Source organism: Pituophis catenifer, unplaced genomic scaffold, assembly GCF_029215685.1.
Source record: "Pituophis catenifer annectens isolate HBS135680 unplaced genomic scaffold, rPitCat1.0.hap2 SCAF_4, whole genome shotgun sequence".
Classification (NCBI taxonomy): Eukaryota; Metazoa; Chordata; class Lepidosauria; order Squamata; family Colubridae; genus Pituophis; species Pituophis catenifer.
In genome coordinates this window covers 105,248,803-105,273,355 of record NW_027256884.1, presented here as the reverse complement: position 1 = coordinate 105,273,355, position 24,553 = coordinate 105,248,803, and the positions used below count along the sequence as shown (strand labels likewise).

General features: G+C 37.5%; 1 protein-coding gene across 3 annotated transcripts in view; it reads right to left on the bottom strand.

Moving 5' to 3' along the window:
* Positions 1 to 24,553, bottom strand: part of DCLK1 (doublecortin like kinase 1) — a 157,800-nt gene that overhangs the window by 71,493 nt on the left and 61,754 nt on the right. The window lies entirely within an intron of this gene.

Genomic DNA, 24,553 nt, shown 5'->3' with positions numbered 1-24,553 from the left:
AAATCTCTCCATTCTCCACCAGTTAGTTAGAACCAAGGAAGCTTCTTGAATGATAGGTAAAATGTTTTCAAAAGGAAAAAAAAACAAGAAAATCCGTTGTCTTTTAAGGGGAAAAAAAGCATTTTTGGCACTACCTGTAAATCAATTTCACATACTCTCTGCCATTACCAATGAATAATGAACAGGTGACTACTTTGTATTACTGATTTTCTAGATATCTAACCAATTTATCTCTTTAATGACCTGTAAAAATCTTGCCTTGCTTTATTCTTCCAAACTTCCACTTTTCTCTTGATTATTTTATTGATTATGTTATGTTTAAATCCACTTTGGCTTACCAAAAACTAAATTCTTTCTTAAATTGGACCTTTTAAAAAATTAATTTGGCTTTGACTGCAATTTTAATATGTCCTTATGTCTACATTTAATTAATCTTGTTTATCCTAGAACCAGCTGTCAGTTGCTACCTGGCTCTTGTCTGGCTTTTATTTCTGTAAAGCTTGTTCAAATCTTTCTTACCAGAGGGAGACAAAGAGTTATTTTAGAGATGCATGCAGTCATATTTATGGAAACAACTGCAAATAATAAATATTTCTTGCACACAGCAGTTTAGGATTTATATAAGATGGGCTACTGCAAAAGATGCAACATTCTAAATTGTTCTTGTACTGCTGACTCTATAAGAAATATAAATTTGCGTGAAATCACTGAAAATTATTGCCGAAGAAAATATGAAACATTTAGTACAGACAATAAATAGACAACACACGAAGATTAAAATAGGGTTCAGCAGTAACATAAAAATAATGGGAACAGTAACATTAGAGAGGAAGACTTTATAATTCCTTAGAATGTGCACACATAGAGTGTCCCAGTACTGAAGTTTCCTCTGAATTGTTCTTTTCACAATTAATATTATAACCCTTTTTAAATAAACCATCTAATGTAAATAAATGGAATAAAATCTTGGTAGGGAAACTGAATGAATATTTGATTTCCTCCATCACCACCTGCCTTATATGGTTTTCCAAGAGAACAAAAAACTTATTTGTAAACATGGATCAGAACCTGTCACTGAACATCTGCTAAGTTAAAATCTAAACCTAATCCTCAACCATCTCCTGCTTTTTTCTGTGACAGGGATTAATTTCTGGAATTGCCTCAAGGATATTGAAAACTGATTTCTTATAGATGAAGACAGTTTCTTGGCTCTGAAAACATATGAGCTATAAAGATAAACCACTGAGAAGATCAAAACCGTTCTCTGTTATTGAAAAATCATTTAATTGTAAGCGTTAGGATGCCATTTCTGCTACTGTTGGGATGTCATCTATAATAGAGCAATAATTTTTCAGTGTCTGAAGGGCAATAAGAAATAGATTGCTTAGGCAACGCACAACTTGGTTTTTAGTTGCTATGAAATATGGAATATTTTCCCCATATTTAAGCATTTTTAAAAGAGGGATTTCAATTAAAATATATTACCATTGCATTTTTATGTTTCTGGACACACTATCATTGTCTAGTGCCAACAGAAAAATTCTTAAAACTAATGCTACTTTTATGGATATTAGATTATGTATAGGATTAACAAAACCGGGTTGCAAAAACTCAAGACAATCACTAGATGCAGCATACGATAAAGTTTTTCCTTTGGTACCACCTAATGGTTATCTGGATTTGTAACACTTGTTATAGGAAGGATTCCAGACTTAACTATATTTATTTATTTTCTTCCATTCAATTGTGCCTGGATAAGTCCCTGTAGTTTTCTTGGCAAGAGTTCCAGAACTGTTTGCAATTGCTCCCTTGGTAGGACTGAAAAAAAGTGACTGGCCCAAGGTCACACAGTTAGGTCTGTATCCAAGACTAGAACTTGCCCTCTCACAATTTCTAGCTTGATGCCTTAACCACTATACCAAACGAGCTCTACTGTGTAATTGAATTAGATGACTTTCAATCAACAGGACTTGATTTGTCTCACTCATAACAATGGATCTAACCAAGGTTCATAGGTTAAAAAAACTGTTTACACAAATGTCGAAGATTCTCAGTCATTCAGATAGAATTGTCTGGAAGTTGAATCCTGACCAATGGATTTATTTTCTTGTTGGTTTGAGATGTTTCACTGCTCATCCAAGCAACTGGATGAACAAGTTGGCTAGGGGAATCTGAGTAGGAGGAGAGGTGTTGGAATGTACCACTCCTAACTTTCTTAGGGGTATTTCTGCACCAACTTCAGGGTTTCTTCCCCTAAATGTTTGAAAGAAAATTCTAAGTCATCCAAGTATCTAGGTGTTGAATCATGCACTTTTGAATTTTTGAAGTTTATATTTATGTTTATATAAATGTTCTACTTATTGAAGCATTATAGGCTAGTAAATTATAATCTTTTTGGTTTTAAGATAAAAAACAGTAATATTTACAACGAATAAATGGGCACATACTTAAAACCACTTCATAAAATCTTGGTTTTGAAAGCATATTCAAGCTAATATCTACACTTGTTATAGTGAATATTTTTTTGTGTGTAGATGTCAGAGGAACCTGGAATTCACCCCAAATTTCAATTAATGAGTTCTACATTTTGACCTAGAAAATGTTTGAGCTACAGAATCAGTGGGAACTGCTTTGGGTGATCAGCTTATCTCTATGGCTTCAGTTATGACTAATTCTTTGTAAATAAAAGTTTTTGAGTCTTTTAAAATATGGAGATTTCTTATGTAAAAGTTCAGAGCAAGTTGAAACTAGAATCCAACATTAAGGTTCAAGAATCACATATATTATCCAGCTTCAAAAGTATAAAGTGCATATAAAATAAAAAAAGAGAAACTACATTAATTCATTACAAGTCTTCAAATGACTTAAAAAAAAAAGCAGCCAAAGTAAATCAACCAGTCAATCACAATCAGCCAGGATATGTGAAAAGATGCAAATTATGTTTTTTGGTCAGTTGATAACCATATATAGTAAATCTGGATCTTATGAATTTTCAGATACTTTAGGTTTTGAAAGTGCAATTTTTTAAATATTGGTAATGTTATAGTTAAAATACTTAAAATTTGGGAGCCTCCCAGAGTTGTCTGAAAAATGGGTGTCTATATTAATGTTTTAAATAAATACTGAAGAATAAATTACCTCAGCCTCAAAAGTTTAAAATGATGCAGTCCTCTCAAAACACTGGTTATGTATTCATTTTTCTTTCTTTCTTTCTTTTTTTTTATGAGACATTTAATTCAGGTATCTTATTAATCAATGACCACAATTTCTCAAATTTTTAGATTTGTATCAAAAAATTGAAGTAAACTTTAATATTGGAGCATATATAAAATTATGTGCTACAAAGAGAACATTTTAAATATGAAGGGGAAATATAGAAAGCCTTGTAGTAAACTAAAAATGAATTAATAAAATTAATTTTTAATTGCCAAATTTTAGGTGGGATTACATCAAAATTATCTTCGAGACCGCCTTCTACCACATAGCTCCCAGCGACCGGTAAGATCCCACAGAGTTGGTCTTCTCCGGGTCCTGTCAGCTAAACAATGCCGGCTGGCAGGCTTGCGGGGGAGGGCCTTCTCTGTGGCTGCCCCAGCTCTCTGGAACCAGTTACCTCCTGAGGTCCAGACCATCCCCACCCTATTGGCCTTCCGAAAAGCGGTGAAGACTTGGCTATTCCAGCAGGCCTGGGGCCGTTGATCTCGCTGTTGCGATCGTGTGAGATCCGGCCATGAAAGGTGTGAATGGGTTTTAATGTTTTAATTTTTAAATGTTTTTATAATGGTTTTTTTTTTTAAATGCATTGTAAGCCGCCCTGAGTCTTCGGAGAAAGGCGCCATATAAATTGAATTAATTAAATTAAATTTAAATTAAATTAAAATTGCTACCCAAATTTAGGATTCGTCCTCAGTGAAATTACCTGATTTAAATAAGTATCTGAATTGATCTTACTTGCTTGTGTTCTACTTGTATTGTACAATACTGTACCAAATACAATTATTTCCAGGGAGTAATAAAAAAGGGTGTATAAACCGTGGACTCTGGTCAATAGAAAGATGTTTCAGATTTATAAAATGAATCAGTTCCAAATAAATGTTCATCTGCTTATCTTTTAATTGCTTGTTTAATTGCAGCTTGTTTTATATGCAGGAAATTCTTTTTTATTTAAATTACTGGTTTGCAATGTTTCTCATTTGATTTATTATAGGTCCCAAACTGAAGAGAGAGAAAATAAATATCTCTGCTTCTTGAAGGGCAGCAGCTTGCAGAATTGTGACAATTTTAGCTGAATCTAATCTGGACCTAAGAGGGTTCAAATCAGAGGTGAAATCCAGCAGGTTCTAACAGGTTCTGGAGAACCAGTAATGGAAATTTTGATTAGTTTGGAGAACCAGCAAATACCACCTCTGGCTGGTCCCAGAGTGGGGTGGGAATGGAAATTTTGCAATATCCTTCCCCCAGGAAGGGAGGGAATGGAGATTTTGCAGTATCCTTCCCCTGCCACGCCCACCAAGCCACGCCCACCGAACTGGTAGGGGAAAATTTTGATTTTCACCCCTGGTTCAAACTCTTTCCCATAATATGCAAATTTGGAATTGGATTAATACAGATAAAATGTAGTGCATAACTTGAATCAACATTTTCAAGGGTTAAATCAGAAATCTGATGATTTATATTGAAAAAGCAGACCTGAAAAATAGTAATTGATTTAGAGGAAACCAGAATAATTCGGCTTGAAAATACCATTGAAAGTTAACAAAACTCTGCAATTGAAATTATCTATTTTTTTTTATTTTTTATAAGGGCATCTTCATTTATCCATTAATATAAAGTAAAAAACCAAAGGCAAACTCCTTCCAAATCTAGCTAAGTCTATATTATTTCTGATTGCACTGGAGATCAAATGTTAACTGATTTTTTTTTTTAATATATCAAATCAATGCATGAATAGTGTGGCACCTGTGTGTCACACATTCTAATACAAATAATTAAAATTAATCATAATTATTACATTCAATCAACTTCATGTATTTCTAACAATACACAATTTTATTAGATTACAGTCCATCATCATTCAATTATTCCATGTTATATCTTGTTATTGCTTTTATTATTATAAAGTGTATACACTAATATTCCCCCTTCTCTTATTTCTATCACTTATTCTAACTTTTAATCATATCACATTTTGTTAAAAAAAACTATTTCTGTCTATCCTAACTTCTAATCATGTCACCCACCTAAAAGAAAAGAAGGGAAGAGAGAGAGATAATCCTAATCGCACCTAGAATCTATTTGAAGCGTTCTCCACTCAGCAATTATTTACAATTCCTACAAATGACTTAAAATGTTGAGCAAGATCAGCATTTATTTGTGAGATTCTTTCACAGCAGTTATACTATTAGCTTAAAATGGAAGTCGCTTGCTGTGTGATCAAAAATTTCCTTTCAGGTTAAAAATCCAGTCCCATTGTTCTCAGATTTATAAAATTTAAAGTGGAAGGCCATATTCTGCATTTATTATGGCATTATCTTTCGAATGAAAAGAACAGAGATAATCTGCTTTTCTGAAGGACCTCCACAGAAGGCTCAGAAATAGAATTTTTAAAAGTAAAACTCTGATCACCAATACCTGTACAGTGGGCACTTTAAAAGGATGTATGAAACGGACTCAGCCTCTAAATTTGAGCACATACATTTTTGATATGTTTTTAATTATTGGTATGATTTTTTAAAATATCCAGATGTTGCTATTTTAGAATTAAAGCAATAGCAAGGTTTTTAAAATATCCCTGCTTTTTAGAGACACATATTTGAGTTCAGGGAAATTATTGGAATGTATTTTAAGTTCATCCCATTTAGAATAATATTTTTTTTCTGTGATTTTAGCTTTCGTCTGTGTTTCCTTTTGTATTTATTTTTTTAACACACACATCCAGTAGTGGGTTTCATTTACCTTCGCTACCAGTTCGGAACTGCATGTGCACACACTTGCTTTGCTTGTGTGTGGTACTTCTGCACATATGCAGAACTTTCTGTGCATGCACAGCTTCCATAATGATGTCTGGGTGGGTGGGCGGAGCCTCCCATCACTGCTGCTACCGGTTTGCCTGCCGGTGCGTAGAAACCCACCACTGCACACACTCCTTTAGGAGTTTTTCTTCATGATTAACTTTTCAAAATTTAAGTCAGCCAAGTTTATTTTTATTTCCTTATTTTATTGGTCTCTGCAAGTATGCGTTTCTTTCTCTCTTCTTAGAGTTTTATTTCTGTACACTGTATTTTTTTGTTTTATAGAATATAAAAAGGCTTTATTTACACTTAATAAATTGAGCAATTTAAAACCTGTTGTTGTTTATTCAAAAGCTCATATTCATCCATAAGAGGTAGAATGGTTTGGTGATGTGTTAACCAAATATAAATGGGTGGAAATTCAAAATCTGCTACAGGTAATTAATTTGTATTGACAAATGTTTTCAATTTGTGATGAGACATAAAATTACACCCACTAATTTTTCTTTACATCAGTCATTAAGTCTTTTAATAAGAGGAGAGGAGAGGAGAGGACAGAAGGAAAGGAAAGGAAAGGAAAGGAAAGGAAAGGAAAGGAAAGGAAAGGAAAGGAAAGGAAAGGAAAGGAAAGGAAAGGAATCCCTACTATGTAAAATATTTTAAAAAAATTTGAAAGCAATGATAATTTGTTTTTAATTTTAATAAAAGACAGCTTTTGCTGAATAATTTCAGAAGACATAATTCTTTTAAACCGTTTCTTTGTCTGGATGCTTATCCTTGGTGGCAAAAGAAATTCAAGCCAAAAACTTTCCAAAACCAGTAAGAGGCATTACTATGTTATGTAGCTCTATCTAAACAATGAGTAACAATACAGAAGAGTGCTATGTCAGATGCTATTTCAGATATTTATTTTAATTACTTCACACCAAAACCATCTCAAAATTTGCTGCAATGCAGGAGAAAATTGAGGAAAGAAACAAAGCAATAAAACTGACTGTGCTACCGTAATACATCTGTTTCCAGATGGGAGTCGTTCAATTCAGCATATAATAAAAGTAGAGAAAGGCCTCTCCTGCAAATGATTTGGAAAAAATTCCAGCGATAAAGACTAGTTGAAATAAACACCAATCCTACAAAAAAGCTGCATTATGAATGCAAATAATTTAATGTATCTTCATTATACAGAGAGTTTTTAAATCCAAAATGCACACAGTAAATGAACTGCACAGGCAGTGATGCAGGCGGTAGAGGAAACCTGCCAAATAAACAGAATTCAAGCCTCCCACTTCAACACCCAACCTCCTCTGTTGGATGAAAATCTGCAGCCAAAGAGTAAATTAATCTTCTAATTTCAGAAGGCTGAAATCTTACAATGATACTACCAGCTTAGAATCAATCAGAACAGCCACAGCAGCGAAGAAAATAGAGCAGGTGGTTAAGCTTTTGATTTCCTTTTGTGGTGAAGGTCCATGTTTTCATTTTAATGAAAAGATTTCCCTTTGCCATCAGCTTTGCAGTAAGACAAAAATAATTTCATACTTAATAGAGGATCTTGGAGTGCAACAAGAAATATATCGCAGTTTCATCACATCGAATTGTCACTTATTTCTAGCTTTGCAGATTTTTCTAAAAATTCAAGTGTCATGTATAATGATCAGAGATTTCACTTTAAATATTCAACAGTAATCCTTTAAATTTCACAAACTCCAAAAGCCAGCCAGCCTTCCTTCCTTCCTTCCTTCCTTCCTTCCTTCCTTCCTTCCTTCCTTCCTTTTCTTTTCTTTTTCTAAAATATTTTATAGTAAGGGGCTGGCTGTCAGGGACATGATAAAGGATATATATATATACTGCTCAAAAAAATAAAGGGAACGCAAGCAGAAGACATCCGAGATCTGAATGAATGAAATAGCCTTATTAAATACTTTGTTCTTTACATACAGTAGTTTATACACTGCTCAAACAACTAAAGGGAACACAAAACTACTGTATGTAATGAACAAAGTATTTAATAATTCTATTTCATTCATTCAGATCTTGGATGTCTTCTGCTTGTGTTCCCTTATATATCATATTATTTCTGCAAAATACTAAAATCCAAAGAATGTATATAGGACGACTGTAACCATCTGCACATATTCAATGTATTCCTTTTTTTAAAAAAAATGATTTTGGAAAAGTGTTTTCCTTTAAAATATGAGAAATGAAAAAGTTGCAAAGGAAGAGGAAAATGAATCATGGATGAAAGAGTTCCATAGTTATCTAAAAGCAAATGTATTTAGAAACACTAAGCCAACATTGATGCTAGTCTTCACTTAGTGAACATAACTGGAATCAGCAATTCCATTGTTAAGTGACATAGATGTTAACCGAGACATCACGCAACCATGACTTGTGATTTCACTACTACTCCATGAATTCTGCCTGTTGGAAGCTAGCTGTAGACTTAGAGGGAAGACTTAGAGGGAAGACAAAGACTTTTTCTTTGCTTTACAGCCCTGAGAATATTGTAAATGTGAAGATTGGTCACAAAGTTACTTTTCTACTTGGATAATTCTTTAGGCGGATACAGACACACACACACACACATCTACTTGTTCAGTCATTTTAAAGAAAGGAGAAATTCTCCACGGGAATAATTGTTTGAGCAACCTAAGCTTTAGTGTGCTTTAATTTGAATTTATTCTTTTTTAAAAAAAGAGGCTTCCTCAAGTCTATTGCACATGTTATGACAGAACATTCTGGGAGTCCTGAGATATTTGGAAGGCACCAAATAAGATAATGTTGTTTTAAAGACACCAAAGCTATCACATCCTTATAGCAAGTTCAATTTACAGTGAATAGTAACCAATCACATTACTGGGAATATTCACTGCGTGCATGATTCCAATATCTGATTCATTTGCCAGTTTGATCACATCCATGTTGCCAAACGAGTAGTCATCTCCAAGTAACATTAAAAAAAACAACATGTCTGCGCACATATGAACATCATTCACTGACAACTACCTTCCATAAAAAGTGATACCAGTATCCTAATATCCATCCCAGACTGTGCACCAGAACATTAGTATTTTGCAATTGATGATATAGTTTGCCTTTCTTGATTGTTGTGAGTCCACCTCTGGTCAGAGAAATGTAAATATTTGGTCCTGTTCCTTAAAAGGCACTCGAACTTGCCTAAGATTAGAATTGGGACTTTGCAAATAAAGATGTCCTGCCCAAATTCCAGAATGTGATGAAAAAGATATTTTGTAGGGGGGAGAGACTGAACATGAAACTGGGTGAATTTAGGGGTCAGCTTAAAGCAGCTTAAACTCATGGCCCATGGGCAGGATGCATCATGTGCTAGCCACGCCCATGCTCCGTTTAGCAAAGGGGGGAAAAGTCATGATACATCATGTGACTACGCCATGACGATGTGAGTTTGACAAACCTGGCTTAAAGGGAATCTGTAGCATTAGCAAATCTTCCTTAGATTTTTGTACTATGTCATGTTCATGACCATGATGTCATGAATATTGCTTGTAAAGGTAAAGGTTCCCCTCGCACATATGTGCTAGTCGTTCCCGACTCTAGGGGGAGGTGTTCATTTCCGTTTCAAAGCTGAAGAGCTAGCGCTGTCCAAAGTCGTTTCTGTGGTCAAGTGGCTGGCATGACTAAATGCCAAAAGCGCACGGAACGTTGTTACCTTCCCACCAAAGGTAGTTCCTATTTTTCTACTTGCATTTTTTACGTGCTTTCAAACTGCTAGATTGGCAGAAGCTGGGACAAGTAACGGGAGCTCACCCGGTTACGCGGCACTAGGGATTCAAATCACTGAACTGCCAACCTTTCGATCGAAACGCTCAGTGTCTTAGCCACTGAACCACCACGTCCCTGCAATATTGCTGGTATAAAACCCTATAATGGCATCAAGAGAGAAAATATGAACAAATACTTTGACGAAGAAATTATGGTTCCATTATTACTTGCTTACAATATAGTACAGAAAATATTTTGAAGAAGATTTTTTTTAGGAATTTCTTTTTAAATTGCTGTTTTTAAAATATTTCTGTTTTTATTTTGAACAAAGGAAGCAAATGGAAGCTAAACCGCATAGTAATGTTGCTTCCTGAAATCCTGTGTACCTGTGTGTGCAATTTCTCTTTAATTTAATTAGCATCGACATCTATTTTGGTAACATTTGTTTAGAAAGCATTACAACACTTTGATGAAAAGTTAGAATGGATCAGAAGGGTGCATGAATTTGAATAAAAGAAACAATTGCATAGAACTGCCTTTTCTAGTTGTGAGATTTATATTGCTATGCAAGTTGATTTAATACAAAAAGATACTGGATTCTGATAACCATAGAGCCAAAATCAGAATTGATTTTTAATCATTTATGCCATATATTAAGTTCAATAACACTATTAAATTAGTTTGGCTTCTTAGCATAATTTTGCACAGCATGGCCAAAAGCATTTTTTTAAAATAATCCATTCTGTCCTTGTATTGCCTTTTAATTGACCTTTTTCTAAATTGTTCACAGATTTCAACCCTCACTTCCAAGCACTGGTTTGTTAAGGCTGAGATGATAATTAGAACTGTGGCATTCTTAACTGTTAACCCATGTGCCTGCAAGGGGTTGTTCATTTATTTCATTTTTCTCTTAATTAATGTGCTGGCATGTCAAAAATAATTTAAAGTAAACAGAGGCCTGTTTTACATGCACAGTCACTTGTCTACACTGAATTCCAAGTTCTCTTGAATTCCACAATAAAAGAAGTAATTTCTACACACAATTGAACTGCTGACCTACTGAAAGTTTCCACAACCCTTGGTAATTTTCTCATTAAAAACCAATGTAAAATACAGTTTTCAAGGATCTATAATTATTTTGGCATTTTAAAAATACAAATTGCACGAAATGGGGTATGACGTGATAATAAGAACATAGTCCTGAGGAAAAGTTCTTTTTTGAAACAAGTATTTGGGAAATTCAGAGTTTTATTAATGGGACATTTCCTTTCAATCCAAATATTGAAGCCCTGGTCATCTTGTGTCTGAACTAATACGCTCTACACAGCACTACCTTGAAAAGCTACAACTGGTGCAGAGTACAGTGACTTTGGGGCCTATAGAATGACCTACAGTAGTGGCCAAAATTGTGGAAACCTTTTTGGAAAAATGTATTTTCTAAAACTAGCTAATAACACCACTTTTTTTTTAATAGTACCATAAAATTATATATCAATGGAAAGATAATTTAATCAAGAATGTAATGCAATAACATTTATGAAGGATTTGCTATTAGAATAGCAGTTACAGTATAAAGAAGAAAAGGAAAACACGTAGAAAAAACGAGCTATACAAAAATGATCACCATAGAAAAAACGAGATATACAAAAATTATCACCATGTCAGTTAATACTTAGTTGGCATGAATTATATCCTTACAACGTCTTCCCATGGAGTGAACCAAGTCTTTTAGTTCTGCAGCTGTTATAATGTGAAACCAAGATTGAATGATTGCTTCTATTAACTGGGTTTTATTGCTGGGTCGCTTCTGACTAACAAGTTTCTTTAGTTGGCTCCATAGATTTTCAATTGGGTTAAGGTCTGGACTATTCCAAGGCCATTCAAGCAGTTGAATATGATTATCTTGAAACTCCCCCCCCAAAAAAAGTGGTGTTATTAGCCATCAAACCTCAAACATACACTTTTCCCAAAAGGTTTCCACAATTTTGGCCACTACTGTATATTACACTGGTCTTCCATGAGCTGCACTGGCTGCCAGTTTGCTTCCAGGTGGCAAAGGTGTTGACTATCACCTTTAAAGCCCTACATGGCATGAATCTAGGCTACTTGAAGAACCATCCTACCCCAACAGAATTGGCCTGCTCCGCATGCACTGGCAGAGAAGGAATACCGAGGATCTCATCAGTCAGGGAATTCTGGCTGGTAGGGTCCAGAAGGAGAGCCTTCTCTGTCATGGCCCCATCCCATTGAAGTATCTTGCCCTTTGAGGTGAGATTAACTCTTACCTTCCTGACCTTCCACAAGAGTCTGAGAACCTGGTTCTGCCATTTGGGGCCCCTATGGAGGATGGAGTTGATGGACCACTAGCAGATCCCACCACTTCTATACATTCTGCTACTTTCTACCCCATATTTTACTTGGTAAAATAAAATTTAAAAAAATAAAATATACTATGGTTTAGGATTTATAAGAAGTAATTTTAAACTGTCAAATCTAATTCGCTGCCTATTGCTGGATTAAATGAAAACTTCCTGACCAATAGCTGTCCAGAGCCTTTGCTTGAAGGCATGGAGCAAAGAAGAACACACTATCTCTTTAGATGATAGATTCAAACTATTTCTGCGGCTAGGAATGCTCTTCTAAGTTTCTTCAAGCATCTCTCGCTTGATCAGTAGGGTATATATACTTTTCCCATATTGTACAGAAGCTAGTATTTTTTGAGTTTAGACAACTGTTCAATAATATGTATTTTGGTATTCCATAACACACTGTGGTAAATCAGTGGTGTGGTTTATTCAATAAAGTGTGATTAAATTTATCATAACACATAAAGCTAAAATTGTGCCAACAATATTAAATAATTTATCATAACACATAAAGCTAATATTGTGCCAACAATAACAACAATATGGCAACCACACTTTGCCATAAAATTATGGCACAGTATGATAAACACTAATGGGCAAGATGCCATGGGATATTCAAGAAAGCTGAAAATGGTTTGTGGTTTTTATTGTTGAATTTGACTTTTTTTCTTATTGTGGTCCTCTCAGAAATTCAGGCTGCTTTCTGAATATCATGTTTTACTGATATGCTTCCCAGCTCATGAAATTAAGCACTTTCCTTATTAGATAATAACTGGGTTGTGAGATATGACTCACCTTGGCAAAAGGTCAACAGAAAAACAGATCAGACACCTCAATGCCATTTCAAATCTATATTGAATACAACAAAACAAAACAAAAAATCTACTTCATTATAATATGGAATTAGGTTTATAATATGAGGTTTAAATGCACTCATGTCTTGAAAGTTATCTCCACAATTATATTGTTTCAATCAGTTCTTATACACCATAATTTTTTTAAATTCTTTTAAAGTATTACACATAGAGAGAGAGATAGCAGACACAGTTCTCTCAGGAAGAAGATGAAGTCATATAAGGTTAACTATCCAAGTAACAAAAGTACAAAGGAAGTGCCAATTGTCCAAGGGCCAAAAACATCTTATGCAATCTTTCCAATTCACTTTGTTTTAGGGACAGCATCAATCTCACAACAACCTGCTTCTAACAAAATTTCAGAATGTGAATTGGGTAACATGGTAATCCTTGACAAAACTTTTGAGGGATTAGAAAGAAAATACCTTCAGGATGACCTTTTCTATAGAATTTCAATAAAAAGAATATTAGTGAAAGAAAGTAAGCACAATATGCTCTATGCATGAACCCATTAAGGACAGTAGTTTATTCCATTTCAGTAAATATATTATTTATCAATTAAAAGCTGTTTACACAATGAGTAATGCTTTTTCTTGATGTCTTCTGTTGACAAAAGTTTGGTTGCTGCCATCTTTTGGTCAATGATTTGGTACATTATTTCCACAATCATAATTTAAAAATCAGAGTGTTGACACATTTAATTAAGCCAAAGAAGCAAACCAACCACATTATGGAAAAGCATGAGGTATAATTTCAACCACAGGGTTACATTCTTAAATTAGCCAATATATATATCTCATGTACTTAATGTATCTAGTCTTTTTCTTGCATTCCCTTGCACTGATATATGATCCTAGAGTTGGCTTACTCTAATGGCTGACAGCAAAAAATAAGGAGTACCTGTGCCTGATCAATCATTGCCAGAAGAAAGGCAGACTCGATAAGCAATACATATTAGAATTTGGACTAGCTGATGTGAAATACCAAGCACAGAACAGTAGACTTGACCTGTTCCGATCTCAAAGCCAGCAGAATGTATTGCTTGAGATATTGAACTAGATGAGGAGACAGAGTTTCAAATCCATCTTTCACACATGAACTCTTAGATGACTGTAGGCCAATCATTGTCTCTCACCATAGTGTATGATGTCATGGAGTTACTGTTGTGTGGAAAGACTGAAGAAAAGCATGTAACATATCTTTCAACTGAAATTTCAGACTTGGTTTAATGTCAGTTAGTTAGTTCCCATGGGAAGTACTTTCAGGACTTCCCAAGTAATTTGGAAAGGGAACTCAAGAGCAGTAATCAAGAAAATAGGATATGCCAGCAGCAGATAGAGGCACCTTCATCAAGACTGATTAGCAAGCTAGTTCAAAAAACTCAGCACGACTAGACAGTTGATAAAAATCAGAGTCTACTAGATTTGTCGATTGTCACATCCCTCTTATCTGAAACAATTAACTACTAACCTAGCAAAACAACAACAGTTTTTGTATTGGCAAGCAGTACTAGTATATCTGCTATTCTGGTTTTCAAGTGTTTCAATCAAGCATAGTTGAAGACCTTGATGCTATGTCATTTTTGGAAATTCAAATGGTGGGCATAGTAAGACTGCTTCCTAGTAAAGGTTCTGCGAGACTGGATGGTTTGGAAACTTAACATTTTTCCCTCCTAGAACATTCTATTTATTCCCCCATGTGATTGAAACAAATTGGCTTCCCCAACCACCACAGTTTGGTCATTTTTGCTTGTTATCTCAAGTCCAGGGGAATTTGGGGGGGGGGGGGCTCTTTGGGAGTTTTGTTGTTTATCTATCTTTTACATCTTGGGTGGTTTGAGTATTTCCAGTTGCTGCTGTCCTTGACCCCATTGCTTGCGGGGGTGAGGATTTTATTGCCTTCTCACACAGATAATGAAAATCAACATGATAGTAAATTTGACTAACAAGAAGCAGCTGGAGATCCAGCTTGCTCAAAGGAGGGGGCCAGTGGTCTGTTACATAAGGTGGGAAGGAAAATGGAACAGAAGTCAACTTGAACTCTGTTTCTATATATGGGGCTCCTTTCTGACCACCACAGTTGGTGAAATTCTTTGGTTTTGGCTTCCTACTTCTTTAAAATAGTATTCATTTGTGATTCTTTGTGTTTTGTGATCATGACTATGTGATATATTCCTACCTAAGAGGTGAAGTCTGTATATGACACCTAGGAACAGGGGTGAAATCCAGCAGGTTCTGACAGGTTCTGGAGAACCAGTAGCGGAAATTTTGAGTAGTTCAGAGAACCGGCAAATACCACCTCTGGCTGGCCCCAGAGTGGGATGGGAATGGAGTTTTTGCAATATCCTTCCGTTGCCACACCCACCAAGCCACGCCCACAGAACCAGTAGGGAAAAATTTTGGATTTTACCCCTGGGATTCCCTTCATGGGATTTACCTTCTACTTGCTCTAAGTCTTTACTCATGTCTATAGCAGCAGTAGCATTTGCTAGCAATGCCAGTGTTGCTGCTGCTGTCAATTCTGTTTTTCTACCTTGCTTAAGGTAGAAAAAGGATAAGGAAGCTTAAGGAAAACTTATGAAATGGCGCTTGTCTTTTCTGCCAAGGAAGAAGAGGCTTCTACTATAATAATATGTATTTTGATAACTGGCTGGTAATTGCTAAGTAATGATTTGGTTTGCCTTCTCTGAAGCTGAGGTCCCATATGGACAGAATGCAAAGGACTGTGAGAAAAACAAATTTTTTGGAGGAGTGGGAGCATGTTAGCAAGGTTCAAACATAGAAGGAATGTGTGCTAACTGAGCAAACCCTAAGTCCTCAATTTTCAGTATTTATTTATTTCATTTATATAGCCTCCCATCTCAACAAATGATTCTGGGCGACTCACAATTCAAGTGTGCTTTATCAAAACTGAATGGCAGTGTAATTGATATGTTTTGTTTAATTAATATAATAATTCTTTCTTGAGGATAGTAACAGATGGGCAGGGAAGTAACTTGAAGTTTGCTAATTATGAATATTCATGGTTACATCACCTATGCATATATATCATTTTTTTCTTCTTTTCTGAAAAGCCTAAACATGAATGCATCCTTTTGTCTGTAGGATCCCCTCCCATTATTTTTTTGGAGGGAATTCAGAGATGACATTCAGTAGGTTCTGACCAGTTCTGGAGAACTTGTAGTGGAATTTTTGATAAATACCACCTCTGACTGGCCCCACCCCCATCTATTCTCTGCCTCCCAAGTCCCAGCTAATTGGGAGGAAATGGGGATTTTGCAGTAACCTTCCCCTGGAGTGGAGGGAATGGAAATTTTACAGAATCCTTCCCTTGCCACGCCCACCAAGTCATGCCCACAGAACCGGTAGTAAAAATTTGTGAATCTTACCACTGAGGGAATTCCTCCAGTGACCAGTAAATAAATACTGCAATGAGCCTTAATTATTGGTTTTTGGGTCCTGCGTTTGATTCCACAGGAACCTTTTACAGATTTGTTCCTGCTTCTGCTAACTTTTTACATTATACAGTAAGCTGAAGAATGCACAACTTTTATTTCAAGCATGGGTGGAATACTACAGTCTGTATGGCACCTTGCATCTCTCCACTTACATTTTTGTACTCCTCCTCTATCTAAAATCTGAAGATTGCACTGCAAAAATGTGATGGCCTAGCCATAATTTAATACAAGGCTGTCAAACTCCACGGATCGGATGCATCACGTGCTGGGCACGCCCACGCTGGTTTAGTGAAGGGGGGAAAAGTCCCAATACGTCATGTGATGCCGCTGTGACGATTTGAGTTTGACACCCCTGCTTTAATAGTATAATCAGACTCTGCCACCGTTCTTCAAAAGGTGCAGAGTACACATATTGAAGCTACATGAGGCTCACAGGAATTATTTTACCCCTCAAACCTTTTATCAATAGGATTAAAATTGACAAAATGTCAGTTCTAATCACAACAATATTTTATAACTGGCCATATCCCTGTGATCCTTGGATTTTGAAAAGGAATTTCCCATCAAGAATTTGTACACATTTATGGTAAAATATAAAAGTGATACCCAAATAAATGGAATTAAAAATTAAAAGTACTATTTCAAATTGTAAAGACTAAAAAAGTTTACTGACCATAATTGAAAGAGTATACAGGGCAAAGATGGCTAACCTTTTTGTCATCACGTGCCAGGAGAGGTTCGTGCACACGCGTGCCCACACCCATAATTTTATGCACCTGTCCTGCGCGCGCAACCCCCCTCCCCCCCGCTTCTGGCATGCGATGGCCCGTTAGGCCCGTTTTTCTTTCTTACTTGGCTCCAGATCCTCTCTATGCATCTGGGAAGGGCGAAAACAGCCTTTCCCACTCCCTCGAAGGCCCTCAGAAGGCCTGAAATGGGCCATTTCCCAACTCCCGGTGGGAGAAGAAGTGACTTTTTTGCTGTCCCCAGCCTCCAGAGCCTCTCTAGGAGTCTGGAGGCTGGGGACAGCAAAAAAGTCACTTCCTGTCCCACCGGGAGTTGGGAAATGGGCCCTTCCAGGCCTCCGCAGATGCATAGAGAGGATCTGGAGTCAGGTAAGAAAGAAAAACGGGCCTTGCCCACCCACCTCAGGCCCTCCGGAGGCAGGAAACAGCCTGTTTCCCTATTTCTGGTGGGCCCAGAAGGCCTGAAAATCAGCTGGCCGGTGTGTGCATGCACCCCAGAGCTGAGCTGATGTGCCCACTGATATGGCTACAGATGCCACCTGTAGCACGCGTGCCATAGGTTCACCATCACGGATATAGGGAAATAAGAATGTTATACTCAAAGTTACATTTAGTTTATTGTATCTTTTGGTCTATTAGCATCCAAAAAGATAGTTAATGCAGTAGGATCATAAATGAAATAAACCAGTGGTGGGTTTCTACCAGTTCGCCCCGGTTCGGGCGAACTGGTAGCAGTGGTGGCAGGAGGCTCCACCCACCCACCTGGATGTCATCACGGATGTTCTGCGCATGTGCAGAAGCACCATGCACAAGCGAAGCAAGCGAATATGCACATGATCACAGTTCCGAACCGGTGGTGAAGGTAAGTGAAACCCACTACTGAAATACACATACAATAGATACATAAACATTTTTTTAGTTTGATTTTCAGCCCATCAAAGTAGGCCAGGCCAAGAAGCAAGCATGGCAGGATTTTGGAAATGCTCTTTATTGTAGTAAGATAGAACTTTGAAAGACGTTCAAGTCTTTATAGTCAAGTGATCTAATTCTGGTGCTTGGGCAAGGTACTTATGATGGTTGCAGCATTCAGGGGTTGTAATTGATATTGACATCCCAGCCAGTTTCTGACAAGCAAAGTCAATGAGCAAAGCCAGATTCACTTAATGACCATGTGATACATTTATCTACTACAGGGATTCACTTAACAACCATAGCAAAAAAAGGTTGTAAAATCAGGCACGACTCAACATACATTTCCCAATTGTGGTTGTAAGTCAAGGACTACAATTAAAGTGGGGGTTTTCCCTCACACTTTTCACTTTCTCAAGACTGACTAATCTTTTCTCAAAGTGCACAGCTTAATAGTTACTCATTTCTTTCTAAGATCAGCTCTACAGGCCTTTACACCAGTTTTCTTAAATTATTGTTCTTAATGCTTTGAGTGGTGACAACCTTTCAAAGGAAGTATCTCATTCAATTCACTTTCAATTCGCTTTGGAAAGCACTTTAATTTTAAATGGGCCATAGCAGTACCCTTAAATCAGTTAATTAGCACACCTATGTTTTAGATCAGGGGTCTCCAACCTTGGCAACTTTAAGACTTGTGGACTTCAACTCCCAGAATTCCTCAGCCAGCTTTGCTTTGCTGGCTGAGGAATTCTGGGAGTTGAAGTCCACAGGGGTCCCCAACCATGGCAACTTTAAGACTTGTGGACTTCAACTCCCAGAATTCCTCAGCCAGCAAAGCAAAGCTGGCTGAGGAATTCTGGGAGTTGAAGTCCACAGGGGTCCCCAACCATGGCAACTTTAAGACTTGTGGACTTCAACTCCCAGAATTCCTCAGCCAGCTTTGCTTTGCTGGCTGAGGAATTCTGGGAGTTGAAGTCCACAGGGGTCCCCAACCATGGCAACTTTAAGACTTGTGGACTTCAACTCCCAGAATTCCTCAGCCAGCTTTGCTTTGCTGGCTGAGGAATTCTGGGAGTTGAAGTCCACAAGTCTCTCTAAAGTTGTCCATGGCAACTTTAAGACTTGTGGACTTCAACTCCCAGAATTCCTCAGCCAGCAAAGCAAAGCTGGCTGAGGAATTCTGGGAGTTGAAGTCCACAAGTCTTAAAGTTGCCATGGTTGGGGACCCCTGTTTTAGACGGCAGCTACAGCTGTTTTAATATAGAACTGGATGGATCTTTCTTCCCTACCCATCGAGAAAAACAGGAAAGTCGTGGCAGGATAAGGAAGGAGAATAAAATAGCAGGAATGCAGAATCAAGCTGGCTAAGCATTCCATGAGTTCATCCCATCTGAAGGGCATCAGCTTGGGGAAGAGTTGCCAACAGTACTTCACAATTTATTATTTAAATGTCCTTCAGGATATTCAGAAAGCAGAGTCAAGTTTCATAAGGCAGCACTTTGGGTATATTAGAGTATCTCTCGGGAAAATAAACCTTGAATTCCCCCAACTCTATATTTCTATCCTAGTCTACAAGTAACAAGTAACCACAATTGGGAAATGTATACATTTTTATTCATTTTATTTTAGGTTATTAATCAATGTCAGTATTAATCGGTTTTGAAACAGGTTTCCAGTACGGCTTTTGTAAGTCTTCTCAGCTGCTGTATTGTAGTTTTGTTTTGTTTTTTCAAAAGATCTTGCACCATTTAAAAAGCAGTTAATGAATATTAAGGAGGAATATATTATCCTCAAATGCCTCCAGGAAAGTTTTGCACTTTCTAAAAGCTAATGAATTATGGATTTTGAATAATTAAAATTTTCTGTCAAAAAGATGCCGTTATTAAAGAAAAAATGGATTTTGAATAATTAAAGCTACTGTCAAAAAGATATTGCCATTATAGAAAAATGTGTGGACATTTTTGAAGAAAAAGCTGTCGTCATCCAGAGCTTTAGAACATATATTGTAAGCCTAAGCAAGAAAGATAGGGCATCAATTGTTGTTTAGCTTAACACAAAAACTCATTCAGGCTTAATTTTAATTCATTTAATGATAAGACTTCTATTGTCTTCTTTTCAAACTAAAGAAATGAGACAGATCTGAGACTTCAGATTCAGTGAAGAATAAAATGGAAGTTCAGTAAATGCAATCATAGAACAATACCCCCGTATGTGATTTATTTGGGCTCTGGTTGCTCCAGAGAAATTGGGAAGATTTTAGTCATAGGAAATAAGATAACAAATATGAATGATTAAGCACTGAGTCATGGCACAATCTAAATTCTTTTAGAGCACCTACTTTCTATGCAAAAAGTGTAGACTCCAATTGCCAACTTTTCTAGAAAGGATTGGGAAAAAAAGTCTTCATCTGAGACTCTGAAAAAAACATTGTCAGACGATACAAAATACTACAAAATTGATTTCACCTAGCTTCACTGTGCCATGTAATTAAAGTGTTGGCAACAAATCCCCAGAAATTTGAATGTAAATGATGTGTTGTTGCAAAAATACATATGCAGTGCATTCAGAAAGTATTCAGACCAGTGGTGGGTTGCCCCCGGTTCACACCGGTTCTATAGAACCAGTAGTAAAACCGGCTCCGCCCACTGACCCCGACGTCATCAAAACGCTTCTGCGCTTGCGCAGAAGAGTGTGCACATATGTGAGCGAAGTGAGCGCGTGCGCCCGGCCCCGCTGCAAACTGGTAGTAAAGGTAAGTAGAACCCACCCCTGATTCAGACCCCCCTTTACTTCTGTCAATTTTGTTATGCTGCAGCCTGATTCTACAGTTGTTGAAATTCATTTTTCTCTCTCATTAATCTGCACTCTGTACCCCATAGTGACAAAGTGAAAACAGAATTTTAGAAATGTTCTGTAAATTTATTAAATGCATTGTACCTCTTCAATGCATCCACAAAGTGAAATTCTATATCTGAATTGAACTAATAAGAGGGAAGGAGTGGCACAGCCTCTTTCTTCTGAAGCCAGATTGACAAAGGGTTTATCTCACTAGTCAAGTAAACTCATCCTTCAATACTGAAAGGTTACAGTATTAGAAGAGAATTAAATAAATGAAATGACATTTTACATGAAACTGGATATAGAGTTATGGGTTGCTTCACCAAGGGGAAAAGGTTTTTTCTCTTGTTGGTTATTAATTTGTGTTTATTAAGCCCCATCAAACCACTCTGAAAAGGGTTTGGTCACATCAACACAGCAACAATAGCCAAAGCAATGATAAGCAAAACATAACCTAAGCCCAAAACAAGAAGGTATACATAAAAGTCTCAAACAACCTCCTAAATCACATAAGAAGCTGGTAAAGTATAATCAAACTTGCAATGTTGTTACTATAGTCCCATGATGGTGAACCTATGCCACATGTGTCCAAAATGGCATGTGGAGCCATGTCTCCTGGCACACGCTGCGTTGCCCGTTCCTCTTCTGGGTTTCTGGCGTGCATGTGCGCGCGATGATCAGCTGGCCTTCGTGCATGTGGCAGTGCTGGAAACTGGAAGAACTGGTCTTCCATTTTCCTGCGTGATCATGTGTGCCAGCCAGCTGATCGTCATGTGTGCATACGCACCAGAAACCCAGAAGACTACTGGCTGGTGTGCATGCATGCGCCAGAAACCAGAAGTTCATTTTTGGGTGCACGCTTGAGACCTGGGCAACTCCTCTTCCGGGTTGCGACCCAGACGAGCGCACTCGCCATCACTGCTATAGTCCATTTTAATAAAAGTAGCTTTTAACTTCTGCGAAGTTGTTTCTTGTTCTGTTCTACATCAAGGGCTGAAATGGGCCCATTCCACTGGGCTGCCCTTTTTGCAAAAGAATGATACTTATGATGAGAGAACAGTCAACTCAGGATGTCTGGGCATGCATGCCAGTACATGTCCAGGAGAAGCACCATCTTGGAAGATGAAAAGCATCTTGGTCCTGGCTGAATTGCTTTGGGTGGTGAACTGAAACAGGGTTTGGGCTAAGGCAAAAAGCTTCTGGTGTGAATGCAAAGGTCATTAACAAAAAGGTCTGGTGAATGGAATTAATCCACTGCAAGCAGGCTAATGAAGGCTGCCCATATCCGGGCAGAGTTCAATTGACTACAACCCCCTCAAATTTGCTTGCAATTCCTCAAGAAAATCATATTGCCAGTTTGAGACATGCTGTGTCCTTACACTGGAATAACCCTAACCCATTACAGTCCTATCTTAGAGCTGAATTATATCCGGATACCATCTTTGGCAAAAAGAAAATAAAATTAGTCAAGGTTCTGGGGTCACTACTCTTTTCTGAGCAGAATGCATTCTTGAATAAAAGGGTTAAGTTACGTTAAGGCATGACCTTCACGAGCACCCTGGGAAAATTCTTTTGTGCTATATAATCATTAAAACAATTAAAAGCTAGCCAAGTAGCTCTTATTCTCTACAAGCCACCGTCCTTGGGATGCCTTTATATTGAAAGGGGCGAAAAAAACCACTTCAGAGTCCCATACAGTGATTCATGTAATGGCTTGTTTGCCAGACCTTGTTGCCACAAGATAATGTACTAATTAATCATGTTGTATTTGGTACAGATTGCAGGTTTCTGACATCCAAGAACTGACTCGCTTGTTAAAATCAGCAATAATACAGAAGATTTTTCATATGCCTAAGGATGGTTTTGTACCAGGAAAGGTGCCTTCCCCTGATGCAGGATGGTGAACAAACCAGCTTCCAGAGCACAGCTCAAAAAACTATTTAACCAGTGTTCCATAAATCACAACAGATGGATCTTAATTCGTCTTCCTCTCTGCCTTAGTAATCAAGGTTAGAAAAGCCTGGTGGTTAAACATGACACTTCTGATGTATTACATTTTGAAAAAGAAATAAGATTTTTCTGGCATCGTGTCAGCTGCCAGTCAGACTATACCAAGAAATATTGGCACTAGGGAAACTAGGCTCAAGATAGCAAATTAAGATGACATGAGATATTCATATATTTCTGTCTCTGAATAATCAGGTACTATTCATCTCTTTTAATAACCAGTGGGGGGGTGTACGGTAATTTGGTGTAAAAGCTATGTGTATGTTATACAAATGTGACAATTATGGATCTGCTTTCTAGGCTGCCTTTAATAATATAAACAAATGCACGTTAAAGGATGTCATATTGGCAAAGCTTGATCAAACAATATTTTCCAGCATCCTACTTCCACAATGGCTGGTATTCCTGTTATGGATTCTACCCACCAGCCAGCATATAATACCTTATATTGACTCTGTGAGCATAGAAACCACAATAGAACAGTTATCCTAACTGGCATTATTAAACAGTTTTATTAAATAGTTTTGTGTTTGTTTTTTTAGCTGTCATAAAGAACCTCGTACCTTTTTTGATTTGCTGAAATTTCAAGTTTCTGAATCAAACTCTCCCCCCAACAGGGTAATTTCAGTAGCTACCTTAATAGGTAGAAGTTAAAGTCCACATATCTGGAACATGTCCAGGCTGGAAAAGACTGGTGTGTACTTTTGAACCAAAAATCTTGGGATCAGTCCTATGATTGTCTTTGACACAATCTTTCTGGCTTCATTTAATTAATGTCTATTTGTAAGGACTTTGAAGGTAACATGGCATGACTATGGTCCTCTTAATAGGGCTTAATTTAATTCTCCTATCCCAAACTATGGTCATTCCAAAAAAAAAAAAAAGAATATGTGTAGCTTAGGGTTCAATTATGGAGTTCTTGGCACTCTCTGAGTTTAGCTGTTTGCTTGCAGAATCATGAAAGGGAGATGAGTGGCTAAATAAATTTAAGCAAAAAATAAATTTAATAATAAATACATAAATTAATGCCAGTGAGTGTAGGGCTGTGACGACGAACCTATGACATGCGTGCCACAGGTGGCACACGGAGCCATGTTGGTGGGCACACGAGCGTTGTCCTAGCTGAGCTCCAGCACCCATACACATGCTGGCCAGCTGATTTTCGGGCCTTCTGGGCCCACCGGAAGTCAGCAAATGGGCTGTTTCTGGCCTCTGGAGGGCCTCCGAGTGGTGGTGGTAGGGAAGGTTGTTTTCACCCTCCCCAGGCTCCTAGAAAGCCTCTGGAGCCTGGGGAGGGCAAAAAACGTGCCTACCAGGCCCACCATGCCATCACATGCCAAAAGTGGGGAGAGCATGGGGTGGTTGCATGCGCATGCATGGGGGGGCAGGGTGCATAGAATTATGGGTGTGGGCACGCACGTGACCACCCCGCACTCCCCCCCGCTTTTGGCACGTGATGGCAAAAAGATTAGCCATCACTGGTATAGGGTCTGCTGCCTGTTTATACATAGTAGCTTGCTAGACTAGAACACATCCCCTCCAGCAGTCAATCCTCACATAAACAGGTATCAACAGCGGATAAACAATCATGTAGAAAACAATACTCTAATCAAGGAACCACCAA